This window comes from Ambystoma mexicanum, chromosome 6p (assembly GCF_040938575.1).
Source record: "Ambystoma mexicanum isolate Mex_15411 chromosome 6p, UKY_AmexF1_1, whole genome shotgun sequence".
NCBI lineage: Eukaryota > Metazoa > Chordata > Amphibia > Caudata > Ambystomatidae > Ambystoma > Ambystoma mexicanum.
This window is the reverse complement of record NC_090935.1, coordinates 1173006546-1173026037: the sequence shown is the minus strand read 5'-3', so window position 1 is coordinate 1173026037 and position 19492 is coordinate 1173006546. Positions and strand designations below refer to the sequence as shown.

At 46.7% G+C, this 19492-nt stretch overlaps 1 protein-coding gene across 1 annotated transcript in view; it reads right to left on the bottom strand.

Annotated features, from left to right (window-relative positions):
- Window positions 1-19492, bottom strand: part of LOC138510277 (transmembrane channel-like protein 2-A) — a 1079160-nt gene that overhangs the window by 1009019 nt on the left and 50649 nt on the right. The window lies entirely within an intron of this gene.

Here is a 19492-nt window from a genome sequence, read left to right as displayed (position 1 = left end):
TGCTTTTCGATTGATTTGGATTCTGCTTTCACACATTTTTTTGAATATTTTGGACATGCAGCTTTTTCTTCATTATTTCCATTATTGTGTGATGTTGTTTTATTCATTTGGTTAATTATTAAATACACATTTATTATATACTTTACTGATGTGGTCTTATCTCTTTTGTTTTGTGCATGTCACAATGTTGATCTTTTCACAGTCATGTGTCACCATTGCATGGGTCTGAGGGACATTGATTCATGGCCATGATGGTTATGGATTTTCTATCATGACTTTGGGAATTCAATATGGGGTGTTTGGACTGGGGTGGGATTTGGGTGGCCATGAGGGGCATGGGTCTGGAGTGTGATGACCTGTCGGGGGGGATATGTGTGGGGGCCTGCTGGCAGGTGCCCCTGACTGCTGGAGGGTGGTGGTGCAGAGGGACATGTGTGGGGGCCTGCTGGCATGTGCCCCTGACTGCTGTGGGGTAGGGTGCAGGGGGACATGTGTGGGGGCCTGCTGGCAGGTGCCCCTGACTGCTGGTTGGTGGGTGTGCAGGGGACATGCAGGGTACATGTGTGGGGGCCTGCTGGCATGTGCCCCTGACTGCTGTGGGGTAGGGTGCAGGGGGACATGTGTGGGGGCCTGCTGGCAGGTGCCCCTGACTGCTGGTTGGTGGGTGTGCAGGGGTAAATGTGTGGGACATGAGTGGGGGCCTGCTGGCAGGTGCCACTGACTGCTGGGGGGTGGGGGTGCAGGGGGACATGTGTGGGGGCCTGCTGGCAGGTGCCCCTGAATGCTGGGGGGTGGGGGTGCAGGGGGACATGTGTGAGACATGAGTGGGGGCCTGCTGGCAGGTGCCCCTGGCTGCTGGGGGGTGGGGGTGCAGGGGGACATTTGTGGGGGCCTGCTGGCAGGTGCCCCTGACTGCTGGGGGGTGGGGTGCAGGGGGACATGTGTGGGGGCCTGCTGGCAGGTGCCCCTGACTGCTGCGGGGTGGGGGTGCAGGGGGACATATGTGGGGGCCTGCTGGCAGGTGCCCCTGACTGCTGAGGGGTGGGGGTGCAGGGGGACATGTGTGGGGGCCTGCTGGCAGGTGCCCCTGGCTGCTGGGGGGTGGGGGTGCAGGGGGACATGTGTGGGGGCCTGCTTGCAGGTGCCCCTGACTGCTGGGGGTGGGGTGCAGGGGGACATGTGTGGGGGCCTGCTGGCAGGTGCCCCTGACTGCTGCGGGGTGGGGGTGCAGGGGGACATATGTGGGGGCCTGCTGGCAGGTGCCCCTGACTGCTGAGGGGTGGGGGTGCAGGGGGACATGTGTGGGGGCCTGTTGGCAGGTGCCCCTGACTGCTGTGGGGTGGGGGTGCAGGGGGACATTTGTGGGGGCCTGCTGGCAGGTACCCCTGACTGCTGTGGGGTGGGAGTGCAGGGGGACATGTGTGGGACTTGAGTGGGGGCCTGCTGGCAGGTGCCCCTGGCTGCTGGGGGGTGGGGGTGCAGGGGGACATTTGTGGGGGCCTGCTGGCAGGTGCCCCTGACTGCTGGGGGGTGGGAGTGCAGGGGGACATGTGTGGGACTTGAGTGGGGGCCTGCTGGCAGGTGCCCCTGACTGCTGAGGGGTGGGGGTGCAGGGGGACATGTGTGGGGGCCTGTTGGCAGGTGCCCCTGACTGCTGTGGGGTGGGGGTGCAGGGGGACATTTGTGGGGGCCTGCTGGCAGGTGCCCCTGACTGCTGTGGGGTGGGAGTGCAGGGGGACATGTGTGGGACTTGAGTGGGGGCCTGCTGGCAGGTGCCCCTGGCTGCTGAGGGGTGGGGGTGCAGGGGGACATGTGTGGGGGCCTGTTGGCAGGTGCCCCTGACTGCTGTGGGGTGGGGGTGCAGGGGGACATTTGTGGGGGCCTGCTGGCAGGTGCCCCTGACTGCTGTGGGGTGGGAGTGCAGGGGGACATGTGTGGGACTTGAGTGGGGGCCTGCTGGCAGGTGCCCCTGGCTGCTGGGGGGTGGGTGTTCAGGGGGACATGTGTGGGGGCCTGCTGGCAGGTGCCCCTGACTGCTGGGGGGTGGGGGTGCAAGCTGACATGTGGCTTGGCTGGGGGGCATGCCCATGGTGGACCAGGGGTGGGGGGTAGTCCCCTGTGGTGTGGGCTGACTGCAGGTGCCGTGGGGGGTGTAGAGGGAACACATGGGGGGACCCACGCTGCCAATTCACGTGTAGGACTCACCGCGCACCCCTGAAATTCACGTACCCTGCTGAAATCGCATGTGAAACTTCACGCGAACCCCAGAAATGCACGTACCCTGCTGAAATCGCATGTGAAACTTCACGCGAACCCCAGTTATACACGTACCCCACTCGCACAGGCCCTTTCGCGTGTGAAACTTCCCGCGAACCCCCATAATACACGTACCCTGCTGAAATAGCATGTGAAACTTCACACGAAACACAGTTATACACGTACCCCACTCGCACACGCCCTTTCGCGTGTGAAACTTCCAGCAAAACCCTGTAAAACACGTACCCTGGTGAAATCGCATGTGAAACTTCCCGCGAACCCAGTTAGACACATACCCCACTCGCACAGGCCCTTTCGCGTGTGATACTTCCTGCGAACCCCAGTTATACACGTACCCCACTCGCACAGGCCCTTTCGCGTGTGAAACTTCCCACGAACCCCAGTTATACACGTACCCCACTCGCACAGGCCCTTTCATGTGTGAAACTTCCCACAAACCCCAGTTATACACGTACCCCACTCGCACAGGCCCTTTCGCGTGTGAAATTTCCTGCGAAACCCCATAATACACGTACCCTGCTGAAATTGCGTGTGAAACTTCCTGAAAATCTCAGCTATACACGTACCCCACTCGCACAGGCCCTTTCGCGTGTGAAACTTCCCACAAACCCCAGTTACACACGTACCCCACCCGCACAGGCACTTTCGCGTGTGAAACTTCCTGCGAAACCCCGTAATACAAGTACCCTGCTGAAATCGCATGTGAAACTTCCCGCGAACCCCAGTTATACACGTACCCCACTCGCACAGGCCCTTTCAGGGGTGAAACTTCCCGCAAACCCCAGTTAAACAGGTACCCCACTCGCACAGGCCTTTTCGCGTGTGAAACTTCCCGCGAAACCCCGTAATACACGTACCCTGCTGAAATTGCGTGTGAAACTTCCCGCGAACCCCAATTATACACGTACCACACTCGCACAGGCCCTTTCGCATGTGAAACTTCCCACGAACCCCAGTTATACACGTACCAAACTCGCACAGGCCCTTTCGCGTGTGAAACTTTCCCGCGAACCCAGTTATACACATAGCCCACTCGCACAGGCCCTTTCGCGTGTGAAACTTTCCCGCGAACCCAATTATACACGTACCACACTCGCACAGGCCCTTTCGCATGTGAAACTTCCCACGAACCCCAGTTATACACGTACCACACTCGCACAGGCCCTTTCGCGTGTGAAACTTTCCCGCGAACCCAGTTATACACATAGCCCACTCGCACAGGCCCTTTCGCGTGTGAAACTTCCTGCGAAACCCCATAATACACGTACCCTGCTGAAATCGCGTGTGAAACTTCCCACGAACCCCAGCTATGCACGTACCCCACTCGCACAGGCACTTTCGCATGTGAAACTTCCCGCGAACCCGAGTTATACACGTACCCCACCCGCACAGGCCCTTTCGCATGTGAAACTTCCCGCGAACCACAGTTATACACGTACCCCACTCGCACAGGCCCCTTCGCGTGTGAAACTTCCCGTGAAACTCTGTAATACACGTACCCTGCTGAAATCCCGTGTGAAACTTCCCGCGAACCCCAGTTATACACATACCCCACTCGCACAGGCCCTTTCGCGTGTGAAACTTCCCACGAACCCCAGTTATACACGTACCCCACTCGCACAGGCCCTTTCGCGTGTGAAACTTTCCCGCGAACCCAGTTATACACATAGCCCACTCGCACAGGCCCTTCCGCGTGTGAAACTTCCTGCAAAACCCCATAATACACGTACCCTGCTGAAATCGCGTGAAACTTCCCACGAACCCCAGCTATGCACGTACCTCACTCGCACAGGCACTTTCGCGTGTGAAACTTCCCGCGAACCTGAGTTATATACATACCCCACTCGCACAGGCCCTTTCGCATGTGAAACTTCCCGCGAACCACAGTTATACACGTACCCCACTCGCACAGGCCCCTTTGCGTGTGAAACTTCCCGTGAAACCCTGTAATACACATACCCTGCTGAAATCCCGTGTGAAACTTCCCGCGAACCCCAGTTATACACGTACCCCACTCGCACAGGCCCTTTCGCGTGTGAAACTTCCCGCAAACCCCAGTAATACACGTACCCTGCTGAAATAGCATGTGAAACTTCCCGCGAACCCCAGTTATACACGTACCCCACTCGCACAGGCCCTTTCGCGTGTGAAACTTCCCGCAAAACCCTGTAATACACATACCCTGCTGAAATCGCATGTGAAACTTCCCGCAAACCCAGTTATACACATACCCCACTCGCACAGGCCCTTTCGCGTGTGAAACTTCCCGCGAACCCCAGTTATACACGTACCCCACTCGCACAGGCCCTTTCGCATGTGAAACTTCCCACGAACCCCAGTTATACACGTACCCCACTTGCACAGGCCCTTTCACGTGTGAAACTTCCCGCGAACCCCAGTTATACACGTATCCCACTCGCACAGGCCCTTTCGCTTGTGAAATTTCCTGCGAAACTCCATAATACACGTACCCTGCTGAAATCGTGTGTGAAACTTCCTGCAAACCCCAGCTATACACGTACCCCACTCGCACAGGCCCTTTCACGTGTGAAACTTCCCGCAAAACCCCGTAATACATGAAATCGCATGTGAAACTTCCCGCGAACCCCTGTTATACACGTACCCCACTCGCACAGGCCCTTTCGCGTGTCTAACTTCCCGCAAACCCCAGTTATACAGGTACCCCACTCGCACAGGCCCTTTCATGTGTGAAACTTCCTGTGAAACCCCCTAATACACGTACCCTGGTGAAATTGCGTGTGAAACTTCCCACGAACCCCAATTATACACGTACCGCACTCGCACAGGCCCTTTCGCGTGTGAAACTTCCCCCGAACCCCAGTTATACACGTACTCCACTCGCACAGGCCCTTTCACGTGTGAAACTTCCTGCGAACCCCATTTATACACGTGCCCCAATCGCACAAGCCCTTTCGCATGTGAAACTTCCCGCGAACCCCAGTAATACATGTACCCCACCCGCACAGGCCCTTTCGCGTGTGAAACTTCCCGCGAACCCCAGAAATACTTGTACCCTGCTGAAATCGTGTGTGAAACTTCCCGCGAACCCCAATTATACACCTACCGCACTCGCACAGGCCCTATCGCGTGTGAAACTTCCCACGAACCCCAGTTATACACGTATCCCACTCGCACAGGCCCTTTCGCTTGTGAAATTTCCCGCGAAACTCCATAGTACACGTACCCTGCTGAAATCGTGTGTGAAACTTCCTGCAAACCCCAGCTATACACGTACCCCACTCGCACAGGCCCTTTCGCGTGTGAAACTTCCCGCAAAACCCTGTAATACATGTACCCTGCTGAAATCGCATGTGAAACTTCCCGCGAACCCCAGTTATACACGTACCCCACTCGCACAGGCCCTTTCGCGTGTCTAACTTCCCGCAAACCCCAGTTATACAGGTGCCCCACTCGCAAAGGCCCTTTCATGTGTGAAACTTCCTGTGAAACCACTTATTACACATACCCTGCTGAAATTGCGTGTGAAACTTCCCACGAACCCCAATTATACACGTACCGCACTCGCACAGGCCCTTTCGCGTGTGAAACTTCCCACAAACCCCAGTTATACACGTACTCCACTCGCACAGGCCCTTTCACGTGTGAAACTTCCTGCGAACCCCATTTATACACGTGCCCCACTCGCACAAGCCCTTTCGCATGTGAAACTTCCCGCGAACCCCAGTAATACATGTACCCCACTCGCACAGGCCCTTTTGCGTGTGAAACTTCCCGCGAACCCCAGAAATACTTGTACCCTGCTGAAATCGCGTGTGAAACTTCCCGCGAACCCCTGTTATACACATACTCCACTCGCACAGGCCCTTTCGCGTGTGAAACTTCCCGCGAACCCCCATAATACACGTACCCTGCTGAAATCGCATGTGAAACTTCCCACGAACCCCAGTTATACACGTACCCCACTCGCACAGGCCCTTTCGCGTGTGAAACTTCCCGCGAACCCCAGTTATACACGTACCCCACTCGCACAGGCCCTTTCGCGTGTGAAACTTTCCCGCGAACCCAGTTATACACGTACCCCACTCGCACAGGCCCTTTCGCGTGTGAAACTTCCCGCGAAACCCCATAATACATGTACCCTTCTGAAATCACGTGTGAAACTTCCCACGAACCCCAGCTATGCACGTACCCCACTCGCACAGGCCCTTTCACGTGTGAAACTTCCCGCGAACCCGAGTTATACACGTACCCCACTCGCACAGGCCCTTTCGCATGTGAAACTTCCCGCGAACCACAGTTATACACGTATCCCACTCGCACAGGCCCTTTCGCATGTGAAACTTCCCGTGAAACCCCGAAATACACGTGCCCTGCTGAAATCCCGTGTGAAACTTCCCGCGAACCCCAGTTATACACGTACCCCACTCGCACAGGCCCTTTTGCGTGTGAAACTTCCCACGAACCCCAGTTATACACGTACCCTACTCGCACAGACCTGTTCGCGTGTGAAACTTCCTGCGAACCCAGTTATACACATACCCCACTCGCACAGGCCCTTTCGCGTGTGAATTTTCCCGTGAACCCCAGTAATACACGTTCCCCGCTTGGCGTTTGCTGTTTGGCAGCCCTGTAAACTGGTCCAGTGTGAGCGCATCCCTTTGCGCTGGATTGGGGATTTTGATGGCTTTTCCCTGTGCTAGGGGTGTTCTTGGGGGCGTATCTGGCGCTGCTGCAGGGTCGCTGCGTCACTCTGCGCCACGGCTGGTTTTGGATGCGATAATCCATGAATGCGCTGTGCGTGGAAATCGATTTTGGCGTACGCAGCTGGCGCAGACATTCGCACGGGCACACTGAGCGACAGCCACGTGCGCCACTTTTGTGCGAAATTCTATGAATTACCCTATTAATTGTTTTCTTTTTTGTAGAAACTGTATGAAAATGAATTTGTTTTCCTGATGAAGAGTAAGCTTTACTCAAATCGCGTTGGGCCAGTTGCAACGAATAAAAGAGGATTGTTTGTTAACAAAACTCGAAAATTGTCAAATGTAGTATGTGCTATGGTTTAAAATTACCTTGGTCAAATGAGGTTATATATTGTGGAAACCAAACAGAAAAAAGTTTTGAAAAAGAGGCTAGTCGGGTCAGTTATCTCCACCTTGCTAACTCTGACTCTAGACCAATCCATTTACATATATATTTAGGCCTTGGCGGCCAAACTGAATGTGTGCAGGGGATGCAGGTTTCCTAATTAGGACATCTTTCTTTGTTGCTCAGCAAAGCCCCTTCCATGTGTGCCTCAGTACCCTATCTCCAAACAAACTGCGGTAGGTATTTGACCTGTCTTTGAACCACTGTTCAAGCAAGGAATTATTGTGCCTTCTCCTAACTCTTCTAGCTCCCAATTCTTCCAACTAAAATATCGGGTAAAGATGGTTATCAATTTATTCAAGATCTTCATGAGATGAATGCGACCATTTTACCCGCCTTCCCTGTAGTTCCGAACTATACTGTCTTGCTCCCTGCCACTGCCATGCATTTACTTTTGTCGATTTGTGTTTTGCCTTCTTCTCAATGCCGGTACTCCTGGATAGCCAAAACGTGTTCACCTTTACATAACATACCTTGCATTAGATCTTCACTAGGCTTACTATCCAGTATGTAGAGCGATCCACTCTCTTCTCCAAAAAACGAGAAGGGATCTTGACTCACTTGAGTTCTAAGAAGGGTCTGTACTGGTTTAATCCATGGATTATCTTCTACAGGCATCCTCGGCCTTAAAAACCTACAAACAAGACTCTCTTGATCTATTCACAGCTTTTGCTCATATAGGTCACAAGGCTTATAGGGAGAAATTGCAGTTTTGCTTGACCTGCGTGCAATATTTAGTCCATGATATATCTGCAGGCTGAATACACTTTTCCCAAGAACACATTAAAGCATTTGAGAAAGTTCTCAAACCCCAGACCCTGAAGCAAATGAGTGAATTCCTCAGAATCGTCAGTTACTGCAGATAGTGGATGCAGGATAATTCTATGCTAGTTAAACCCCTCCAGACACTCACTCATGATTTGGTTACCGAAGCCATGCTGTGGCCTAAGGAAACTGATGAAGCCTTTGTCAAGATTAAGCAAGAGCATTCAAAAGCACGAGCCCTAGGATTGGTGAACTATCAGAAACCTTTTGTGCTGTTTTGTGATGAACGTGAAGGGTTCGCCCAAGGGGTTTTGACTCAAAATCACAGTGGCAAGCACCAGTCTGTATCCTTCCACAACATGTCCTTAGATCCCATTGCTGCCAGCTTACCAACGTGGCTGTGAGCTTTCACAGCTACAGCCCTGTTGGTAGGAAAAGCAGATGTATTTGGTCAGGGTCACCCTGTCACTGCTGCAGCTCCTCATGCTGTTCTTGCCCTCCAACTCAAGGGGAAGAGTCAGCACATTTCGAAGTCCCACCTTACCATGTTTGAAAAGGTTCTTATTTCTCCCACCAATGTTACTTTGTTACTCTTAGCAGACACTCTGTTCTAAATCCTGTGACCTCGCTTCCAATTCACCAGGATGGGGAGGCACATGGCTGCTTGCTTGTGGTAGACAACCAATTGTCCCCAGTGCAGATTTGAAAGATGAAAAAGATAATCACCAAAACAAGTGCCATTTTTAAATAATAATTATTTTAACATTTATAAAAGTTTCTCTAATAGATTGTTACTGTTTATGAGCAATTTTAAGTTAATCAAAAACAGAAAAACACGTGCTTGTTAGTAATGTGATGAAAAAGTCATGTTAGAGTATTTTCAAAAGGCTAATATGTTGTATAAATAAGTGTACATTGTCGACTGTGCAGATAAATACGTATTGATGCTGACTACAAGGCCATGTGTTTCATCCTGAGGGGCTTTATCAAGGCAGTGGTAAAAATATCCCACCAATCATTTAGAACATCTCATTTTAGTATTGGTTGTCTTGTATAGCCCAACATGGCTGTGCGCGTGAAAACCACTCAAAGCATACACAAAACAACATCATAGTAAACACTATTAACATGCGGTACCCGAGATCGTCCAATCCAATGCTTGCTGCAGGAAAGTCCACTGATGTATATTTTCCTAGTCCCTGCTGATCAAGGTGCTCACCATTGAACAACCTCCGAGTAAAGTGTGATCCTGCTAAGGGCATGTCGGGTCAAAATACGGTGTGTTGCGTGGTTCATCCTCTGTCTTATTCACCTTAACTAGCACGCGCATCTTAAATCAGCCCCAGAAGGCCGTTACACTTACGTCTGTCAACTCCTCAAACTAACCAATCACCTTCTAAAACCTCATTATTTCCACCTTACACCCAACTCGCACACGCCCACTAATTACCAGAACAGGCTTAGCCAAACGGCAGGAATGGTGCCGAGCTATGACAAATGGTCCTCTCCTCAGCTTTATCACAATGCCCCAAGCATCCTTTAATCTTTACGGTCCTTGGACTCTCCCCTGTGGATATCATACTACCAAAAGACTCTGCTTTTCCATATAAGGCTACAGACACACAGGAACTGGGTACTTCTGACGTGCACTCATTAACTCTAGAAGTTTCCCATCTGCCACTTCCACTATCCCACTAACAAACTAACAATGTCACCCTCTTCTCTTTCAGAGCCATTTACAGCAAAGCCAACACAAATGGCCAAGTGGTACTATACAAGAAAACGTACTGATGATAATAATAATACATATAATAATGATAAGCATTACTATTATCATTATAATTAATTTTTTGTATTATTATTATTATTTCAGAATCTGGCTGGAAAATAGCAGAAAGCATTTCTCTGCATTCGAGAAATGGTGATGGACTCTGCAGCAAGATTTCTTTCAACACTCCATCTTTGAGTACCTTTTTTTCACAGCATCTCCACCATTGTAGACAACATCGAACGTAATGCACTGAGGTGAAAACTGAAACATTCGTAAAAAGACATTTACGTTTGTATTACACCTAATGTTAAAACTGTTACACTTTCCTTAAGCTACTACAAATTAAAACCATACTGAATTTACTGACATGCTTGTCACTTTGAAATATAATTGTTTACTTAACCACCATTACAACTCCAAAACCTATATTGCTATTACCACAGACCTCAGGAGGGGGCATTATTGCGTGGGGTGGTGACCATTTCATCATCAAAGGCTATACATTGAATTCATGTCTCATGTCCCAACACTTTTGGGCATGTGTTGCAGGGGATGCATCCCTTCAAGTGGTCATGAACATAAGGGAAACTTAATTACCGATGTGCCTTTGTATTTTCAAATCATAAACATCGGCAAACAGGCCTTCAAAAATGGCCCCACCCAGGAGGTGGCATACATGCACATGGCATTCCCAGTGTACACTTTGAAAAGGGGAATGGATGGTTTGTGGGGGTTACGGATAACGGCAAGGGCATCGTTTGGGGGTCGCCATGGATCAACCCCTGGGGTCTCCCTTGCTACCCCTGTGGTCTCCCTTGCTACCCCTAAACATTTTATTTTTTTTTTTTTTTAAATGCAAGCTCCTGGGCTGTGGCGAGTGCCATGTGGCTCTTTGTTTATAGAGTTGGTGGCTTTCTTGCTCAGGCCTCTTTAAAAAACACGGGGTTCCAAAAATGTAACACTTTGAGCAGTGACCCTAAATAAGAAAGAATAGGAATAACAAATAGTGTATCTTTCTGGAATTCTTTACAATAATTGATTGACTCATTAAAGGTTTGTTTCCGGCACACTTCAGGGGGCGATTCACTGATCTAGTCTGTTCTTAAACACCTCAACTCAGACTTTCATCCTCCTGAGGTGGATAAATGAGTACCAACACAGGTTGGTTGATATTGTATGTATATTTGTTCTATATAAAGCGCTTAATCGTAGGTGCTATATAATAACGCATCATTATTTTTTGGTCTTGGACGTCTACTTGCATTCACGGTAATTTGGTAATATGAGCCTATACACACTGATCTTAATGATACATATGGTGATCCATTCTTGTATGAAATGTATATCGCATTGTAGTGATATTGTAACCATATTGTTTGTAGAGTACTTAGGAACAATGCTATGTGATGCCACTTCCTGTTTTGTCATGGGTTGAAAGGTCGTTTTCCAACACTTCCGGTGATGACACTTTGGGGTGGGGTCAAATGACATAAAGTCATCTGATGTCATCAGAAGTCATGGGTCAGGTGATGTCACTTCCGCTACCCATGGCATTTTGGTGAAATAACGTCCCTGGATACAGGCTGCACCATTTCAAATAAGCATCGGCACTCTGATTCCAGCAGTGGCAGCAGGGAAGATGTCTATCTGTTAGAGGAAATGTGATCCAGTGCAGTACATTAGTCAGAGCAGCAGGTGCGCCCTCAATGTGGCAAACATGATGCACCTTTCCCAAGCCATGACACCTTTAATGCAGGGAATGGTCAATGTTCTCGTTCAATCAATGCAAGCACAAAGACATATCTTTAAGGCCATGTATGCTGCAAAAAGAGGAGACGGGCTACATGGCCACTTTACGGAATTGTGGGGCCCAAGGTCCAGGGAACAGACACTTTTGCCCCCCACCCCGAATCAACGAAATTAAGGGCTCCTGAGACTCTAGTCATGGTAAGCAAGGGTGCTCCCTTAAAGTCCATTCGGCCTCATCACCCTTAGAGGAATCGGAATAATAAACAAGTGGCATTTCAAGAAAAACAATAACAATCCACCTCCAGGGTACTTATGGTCTAGCGTAGGCACAGAACACTTGTTCACAAAAGAAGCCACAAGGAAGGTATACAGGATGCACTATAGATGCAGGACACAGAGCAGTATCTTTATGAAAAAGGAATACAAAGTCCACCATAGGCAGAGAACTCAGATTAACAGCCTCAACAAATGTAGAAGTGCTTAATCAAGGATGCAGAGCACAGACTGGAAGCATCGAGAAAGTAATTATGTTACCAACATTTCTCCTGCACTGGCAAATTACAATTTTTGGCATATTTACCGTTGGTGGAATTACCACATGGTAAATCCACTGATGAATTACCACATGGTAAATCCACCGATATTCAGAGGAAAAGTGGCGGATTCACCTCTAGGTTGCTGCTGTAGGTAAATCCTGATCTTTACCTCCAAAAATCGGTGGATTTACTATGCAGTAATTCTGCCCGCTGTGAATCTGCCAAAAATACCCATGGAGACCTATGGACTCCAAAAATTGGGAGATAACACCCCTTGTAACCTGATGGCAACTCCATGGTATCAAGTGACAGTAAGGTAATTGTGTTTGGTGATATTTTGGCAGAGTTACCACCGGAATACCGTCAAACTCGTAATGAGTCCCACAGACTGAGTTTATACCAAAGTTCTCTGTAATGAGTGTTTGACTCATTGAGCTATCTTCTGAACCATAATGGCAGTCAATTTATCAATATTGTTTCCAACTTTGGTTATTACAAGAGATCACTACACTGCTCACAAAAAGTTGAAAAGACTACAGAAGTTGCACTATAGTAGACGCAGAAACTGTCGTACAGTGAACATGTGAAGCATTACATCATTAATTGATCCAAACCAATTTAGTTGTCAACAAAAATCAGGCAGAAGGTTAACAGCCTCAAGAGTACACTATAGAATATCCTGACATGTGTTGTTAATGATTTTTTTTTTTAAATGGCCAAATCATTGTTTTTATCAGGCAGCAAGGTGGGGGCTCCTCCCAAGATGGGAGCCCAAACACATCCTCCTGTTGTTCTCCCATTACGACGTCCTTGGACGTGAGACCAGCAAAAGCTACCACCAGCACAAACACTATTACAGTTAGGGGCATGTATGGTCTTCTAAGCATGTTTTCAATAGTCAGTTATATTTTTACTGTGAAACTCAGCAAGCTGTCATATTACCCTTGGGCATACGTTACTGGTTTTGTAGGTCATGTAAGTGACCAAAAACAAATCTGCGACCAAAAAAGAAAGAAAACTATTACTTAAAGAAAAAAAGGAACGCTGCTGCAGTCTTTGAATCCCACTCACCTGAAGGAACGCTGTTTACTCTTCTGACCAGCACTGTGAGCTTCGCAAAGGCTCTTGCTGGTGCCCGTGTGCCCGTGGGCTTCCTGGAGGAGGCGGAGCTTGTGCAGCAAACGTGACGCTCACGTGACCTGATACTGCCTGAAAGCGCCGAGACATTCACCCTCGCGGCGTTAAGCCCATCAGGAGTAAAGGGTGCCGGCTGTTGTGCGGCTGTTTGGCGGTAGTGCAACCATTGGATGGGAGACTGCAGAGGTGTTCCCTCTTTGATCCCGTCAGTGGAGTAAGTGCGGTGGAACTATCTAACTGTCTAGCATGTCAGTTTACAGTGTAAGCAGCTTTTTGATCCATAACAGTCAAATAATTCATTCTACTTTTTTAACTTTTTAGAAGCACCTAAGCATTGTTTTAGCTGTAAAGTCACGAAAATAACTTATTTAACTTATATATCCATCCTAAATTAAAAACGAAAAATCATGCCAGCAAAGAAATTCACGTTGAAATCTGGTATGCCTTTGATGGCGGGGATGTCAGCTGTACAGACTAAGGTCCAATCTGATGTAATGAAGCACTCTCTGACCAAATCAGCTTTACAACGATCGGGTATTACTGGTGCTAAATTGCGCCGCGCCATATCGTTGTCAGCTGATATTCGCTCTTACTATAATGCTGATACTCAAATAAGAGCTAATGCTCTTAGTGAATCAAATCAAACGTCAGACGCTCAGACAACCCTACTGTCCCAGCAATTGATCGCTCCTTCATTTAACTCTGTTGTCCAAACTCTGGTCCACGCAAACTCAGAATGGACTTCTGAGAGAAACGACAACTCAGATTCTGATCAAATGAATGTTAAAATACAAATGTTACCAACAAACACTTTGCTTGATCGCAATCTGCAGCCAATTGATGATCGAGTAGCTCCGCCTGAAACAGGTTTCAGACCAGCTAGTCTGGAAGCTAATGAGCCAAAGACTTTGATAGACTTAACTGATATTACATTAGAATCAGCCGCAATTGCTACCGAATTGCTTCCAGCTGAAAAGCAGCAGGGACTGACAGTTTCAAGTGGAGCAGAAAATGCCTGCGTGGACAAGCGAAAATCCCCAGCTAACGAGAAAATCATTGGGTTGGGGAAAATTAATGAAGTCACTGATACCACTCTAGTATCAGTCGCTATTACGGGAGAACTATTTCCGATAGAAATGCACCATGGATCATTACCCTCGACCGAAGCAGGCCATGAGTGCCCTAATGGGAGGCAGAAGCCTGGCAAGGATGTTGTAGCTAAATCCGTAGAAATAACTCCTCAAATTATGGAGCCCATTATATGCTCAGTTGAAGCACACATAAAACTGTGAAAAGCCTATGAATGTTTAACTTTAACAGGTAACATCAACCAGGAGGCTCTTGATTTCATGGACGCATTGTCCAGCTCCGAAATTCCAGAAGCGGACATGTATATCTGCACAAATTCAGGGGATCTCATACAATTACAGGAAGGGCACACGCAGAGCTTACTTGAACTATCTAAACAAGCCATGGCAATTCCTCAAGACTCCGCCTGCCGTTGTAATCATGATCATTATCCCCTTCAAGCAAACCTCTCAACGCAGTCAGATACCCAAATGGTGGATGAATCACCCTCATTCATAGCCCCCACTCCACGCCGGACGAGATTCCAAGAAGTAACCCGCGAATCTGATTTCTTCATTCAAAATGCCCAATCCAAGCGTTTCTCATTTCCTGAGGCGCCAACCCTGAACAATACGCTGAGTGCAATGAACACAGCCTTACTGTCAATAGCGAAGTTATATGAAGTTTTAGATGCCAAGGTGACCCAGCAATCGGAGTTGTTCGAAAAGCTTCTAGCGATGGGACTGGCATTTGAACACCAAACGAAGGAGCAGAATAACTCTGATATTAGATGGAACACTACAGAAAATTCGAAACATAGCAAAGCAAAGCGAGATTGTACACCAACGGGAAGTGACAGTGAGCTGGCAGAAGAACCCGAAGTACGTAGTGAAGAATAAGAAAATCCCTCTCTGTCACAAATTGCTATGAATGTTTTGAGGCTTATTGATCAACCACCTGCAAACCAACAAATAGTGGTACAAATGCAGACTATCTTGATATCAGGAGTTTCATCAGATACAATTGATCCATCACAGGCAAAGAGAAACATATTTGATCTGTTTGGACCGAATAATAGCGAACAAACAGATCGCTCCAACAAACTCATACGCTCTAAAGACAGTAAACTGAATCAAGTCAAATCAAATAATCAAGGTGACTCCAAAAAACAAAGATTCAAAAGACGTAAATATGTAAGAATTCAGCCAAAAACTGCAAAGAAAATAGATACGCCCAATACAGCAGATATGACACCTCCAGTAATATCATCGTATGAACTATTAGACGCCTTGGTGGCCTTATCCAAACAAACTAATGATTTAAGTGAAGTATCGACCTTTCGTGATGTGAATAAAATCATAGTGCCAGCGTCAACGACGACCATGTTTAGGGACAACAATACGTCGGCCGCTATTGACCTAACTGGTACCTCCAATCTTGGGCCCCCAGCAGCCCGAATAGCCATTGAAGACCTAAGGAACGAAATTAGGGAATCCATTAAGGTATATCAGACTCAACAAACTGGAAGTGTTCAAACAAATATTACCTTCATGAACTCAATGCCCAAAAATGATAACCTGATAACTATTGTAAAAAATGCTGAACCTACGAAGATACCAAACCTGACTTCTACTAGGCTGAGCGAACAAATGGAATATAATCGGTCTAAAAACCATGCATTACTGATGACATCCAATCTAACACAAATTTCACAACCTCAAATTCAGACCATACTTGATCAATCTAAAACACAGTCAACAAAAGCAGAACTGCTTCCTTCAAGTATTTCGTCTCAGCAAGACTTAAGAGAATTGATTAAATCATCAATCGAATCTTATATAACTGACATACGTGCTCAAACCTATAATGTACTAATGCAATCCAGTGTAACCTTTCCTGAAGTTGGTCCATTACTTCATGGACCTAGTGTGACAACTAGACCACAAGGGCAGCAACTGAGTAATCTGCCGAACATCTCTACTCTGGGCCAGCAGTCTTACAGGCCCTAGCAACTACAAACCAATTGGCTTCAAATAAACAACCAGGATTTCCCTGTCTGAATTTGAAATGTCAGGCAAAACCCTTTCAGACCTACGTACTCAATCGCACAAGTATCTTGAATATATGTACAGGAATTCCAATTCTAAAAGAATTGACATCAACTGACCTTGAGCTGATTGAATTTGCAAGCCAGGAAAACACCTTTGAACCTAACATCTACGTCAAATCTGCCTTAATTTATAATCTGATATGGCAGGCTAGAATGAACCTGTTTGACATGGGATTTATATTGTCACAGGTTAATCCTCTCTCTCAGGAGCAAATTGATAAACCACAATTAAATATCTACCAGTCCAGAAATTTCAAACCAAGTCAGAAGTCTATTCTACAGAACCATGTGAGTAGGTCATAACAGACTTTTTCCCAGGCCACTATCAAACTAGTCTCTTGGAATACGAGAGGCAAAGTCATTTTATTAACTCCAAGCAAAGCACACTTGAGGAATATGACATCATTGCTCTCCAAGAGACGTGGCTTATTGAAACTCCAACATGGGATACTTATACCATTTTTGATACTTTGGCACTAAAAAAGCAAAAAGGTAGACCATCAGGTGGTCTTTTATTAGCAGTCAAGAAAACTTGCTGGTTCACCGGAGAACAGTACCCTTCCCCTTCCCCGTATTTTCAGGTTGTTAGACTTACAAGAGGTCAAGTTAATATCGCCATTGTGAATATATACTGGAGTAGATCAAACCTTACATCAGATCAATTTTTCACCAGCTTAATATGGCATCTTGATAAAATAGCCGAGATCACTGAATCTGTGATTACATTCATCATAGGTGATCTAAATCTGCACTTACTTTCAAATCAAAACATACTCCAGACAAGTGCTGAAAACACATGGCACGAAATTATGAAAGATAGAGGTCTGATTATGCTTAATAATGTGTGTGATGGTGATACTCCGATATGTAACACCTGGCAAAGGGGCCCCTCCGGTGCAGTATTAGATTACATTTATGTGAGCCAAGAATTTCTTCAACAAGTTGAAACAATGAATGTAATTCCAGCTTGTGAAAGTGATCACAATAAATTGATTTTACGTTTTAAATCTCCTACTGTATGGTTATCTTCGGAGAGAAATCCAAATACTGCACACATTGGTATTAACAATCGTGGCAATCGCCTAAAGTGGAACTTTCAAAATCTTCTTCAATTAAAGAATATACTCCATAAAACATATAATGATAACTCTCCCTGTACCTTACACTGCTATGTGGAGAAAATGCAGATATTCAAGCACACTCTCTACCGAGATCTTTCAATAAAAATTAACCAACGACACCCTTTTGACATTAAAATTCACCAAGCAAAAATTAGTTTGAGACGGGACATACGTAATTTAAAGCATTACCCCATCAGTTTGCTAAATAATATGCAAAGGCAATTAAAAAAGGATTATGCTCATTGGTTGAGAGGACAAAAAATACAACTGCACCAGGAAAACAGTGAACAAATGTTAATGCATTTAGTAAAGAAATCAAGCAGTGGCATCTGGGCATGTATAAATGGAGTATCCATAAGACCTCAGGAAGCTGTACTAACTAATTCAGTGCAGAACAAAACCTGGGAAACTTACTTTGGAGCTCTTTATCAGTCTCCCTTCCAGAACACAGACGGGTGGTTTCAATCTAATTTAATGTCATGCTCATTTCCGATACATCTTGATGACATTTTGATTTGCATCAAAGCCCTAAGTCATTCCAGAGCTAGTGGGCCTGATGGATGGCACAATGGTATGCTTAAAAACCATCCACAGGAATGGGCATCCATCTATAATAGTCCCCATATTCAGAAAGGGCAACAGACCAGACCCGAAGGCTTCTCGACCTGTAGCCCTCTTGGATTGTCCGGGCAAGATTTTTGGTCACCTTGTTCTGAATAAATTTAACGACTGGCTAGACACTCGTTGCCTACGTGATACTTTCCAAAATTGGCTTTATCCCTGAGGTGGGCACTTGTATAAACATCATTACCTTAAATAGTATCATTTCTCGGGCTCATGAAAGGAAGGAAGCATTATACATCGCTTTCATCGATTTCCGCATGGCTTTTGATGCACTACCACGCGAGTTGCTGTATATGAAACTGATGACTAGTGGTTGCCCATGGTAGATTCTAAAATGGGTGATTGAATTTCACACGGACACCACTATTAAAATCAGATTGGATACTACTGGCCTCCTTTCTGATCCTATTAAAAAAGCCCATGGGATGAAGCAAGGATGCCTTCTGGAGTCCGCCCTATTCAACTTTTTTATAGCAGACATAAAATCCTGATTTGCATTAACATTGACAAACTCACCAAAAATAGACGGCATCCCTATTCAACACCTCTTATATGCAGATGACATGGTTTTACTCTCTAAAACCCCTAATGGTCTGTTTGCCCTATTGAAATCATTGGAGAACTACTGTTTAGAAAATTATATTTCAATAAACGTTGCGAAAACCAAGGTGATTCAATTTGGGACTCTTAGGCAGAGATCTAAAATCCAACAATGGCCATTGCAATCAACAAATTTGGATGCAGTCCCCTCATATCTTTATTTGGGAACTTTAATAACCCAACAAGTGAGCTCAGTGGGATATGAAAATGATATATAGCAAAAAGCGATCATGACACTGTCTCAGGCTTGACTGATCAAGGCCAAGTATTGCAAATTTTCATTAAAACCTATTATAATTTATTATAAACAAATGTTTGTGCCTGTGGTCACATATGGTAGTGAAGCCTTTAAAATAAAAACATATGAATACTGGACTGCCTTGGAAGGTCATTTTTGGAAACGTGTGTTAAACTTACCAATGGCGATATCCCTAGCCATTCTGAGGCATGAGCTAGCCTTATTGTTGCTATATGCAACCTATAAATGGAAACTCTGTTCCTTGTACAGGAAATGTTTAATGGCAATTAATAGAAACTCTGAGGGGCTAATGTATATTGTAGCAAATTACTTGTTAAAATCAAAAGACAACTTTCCTACAATATG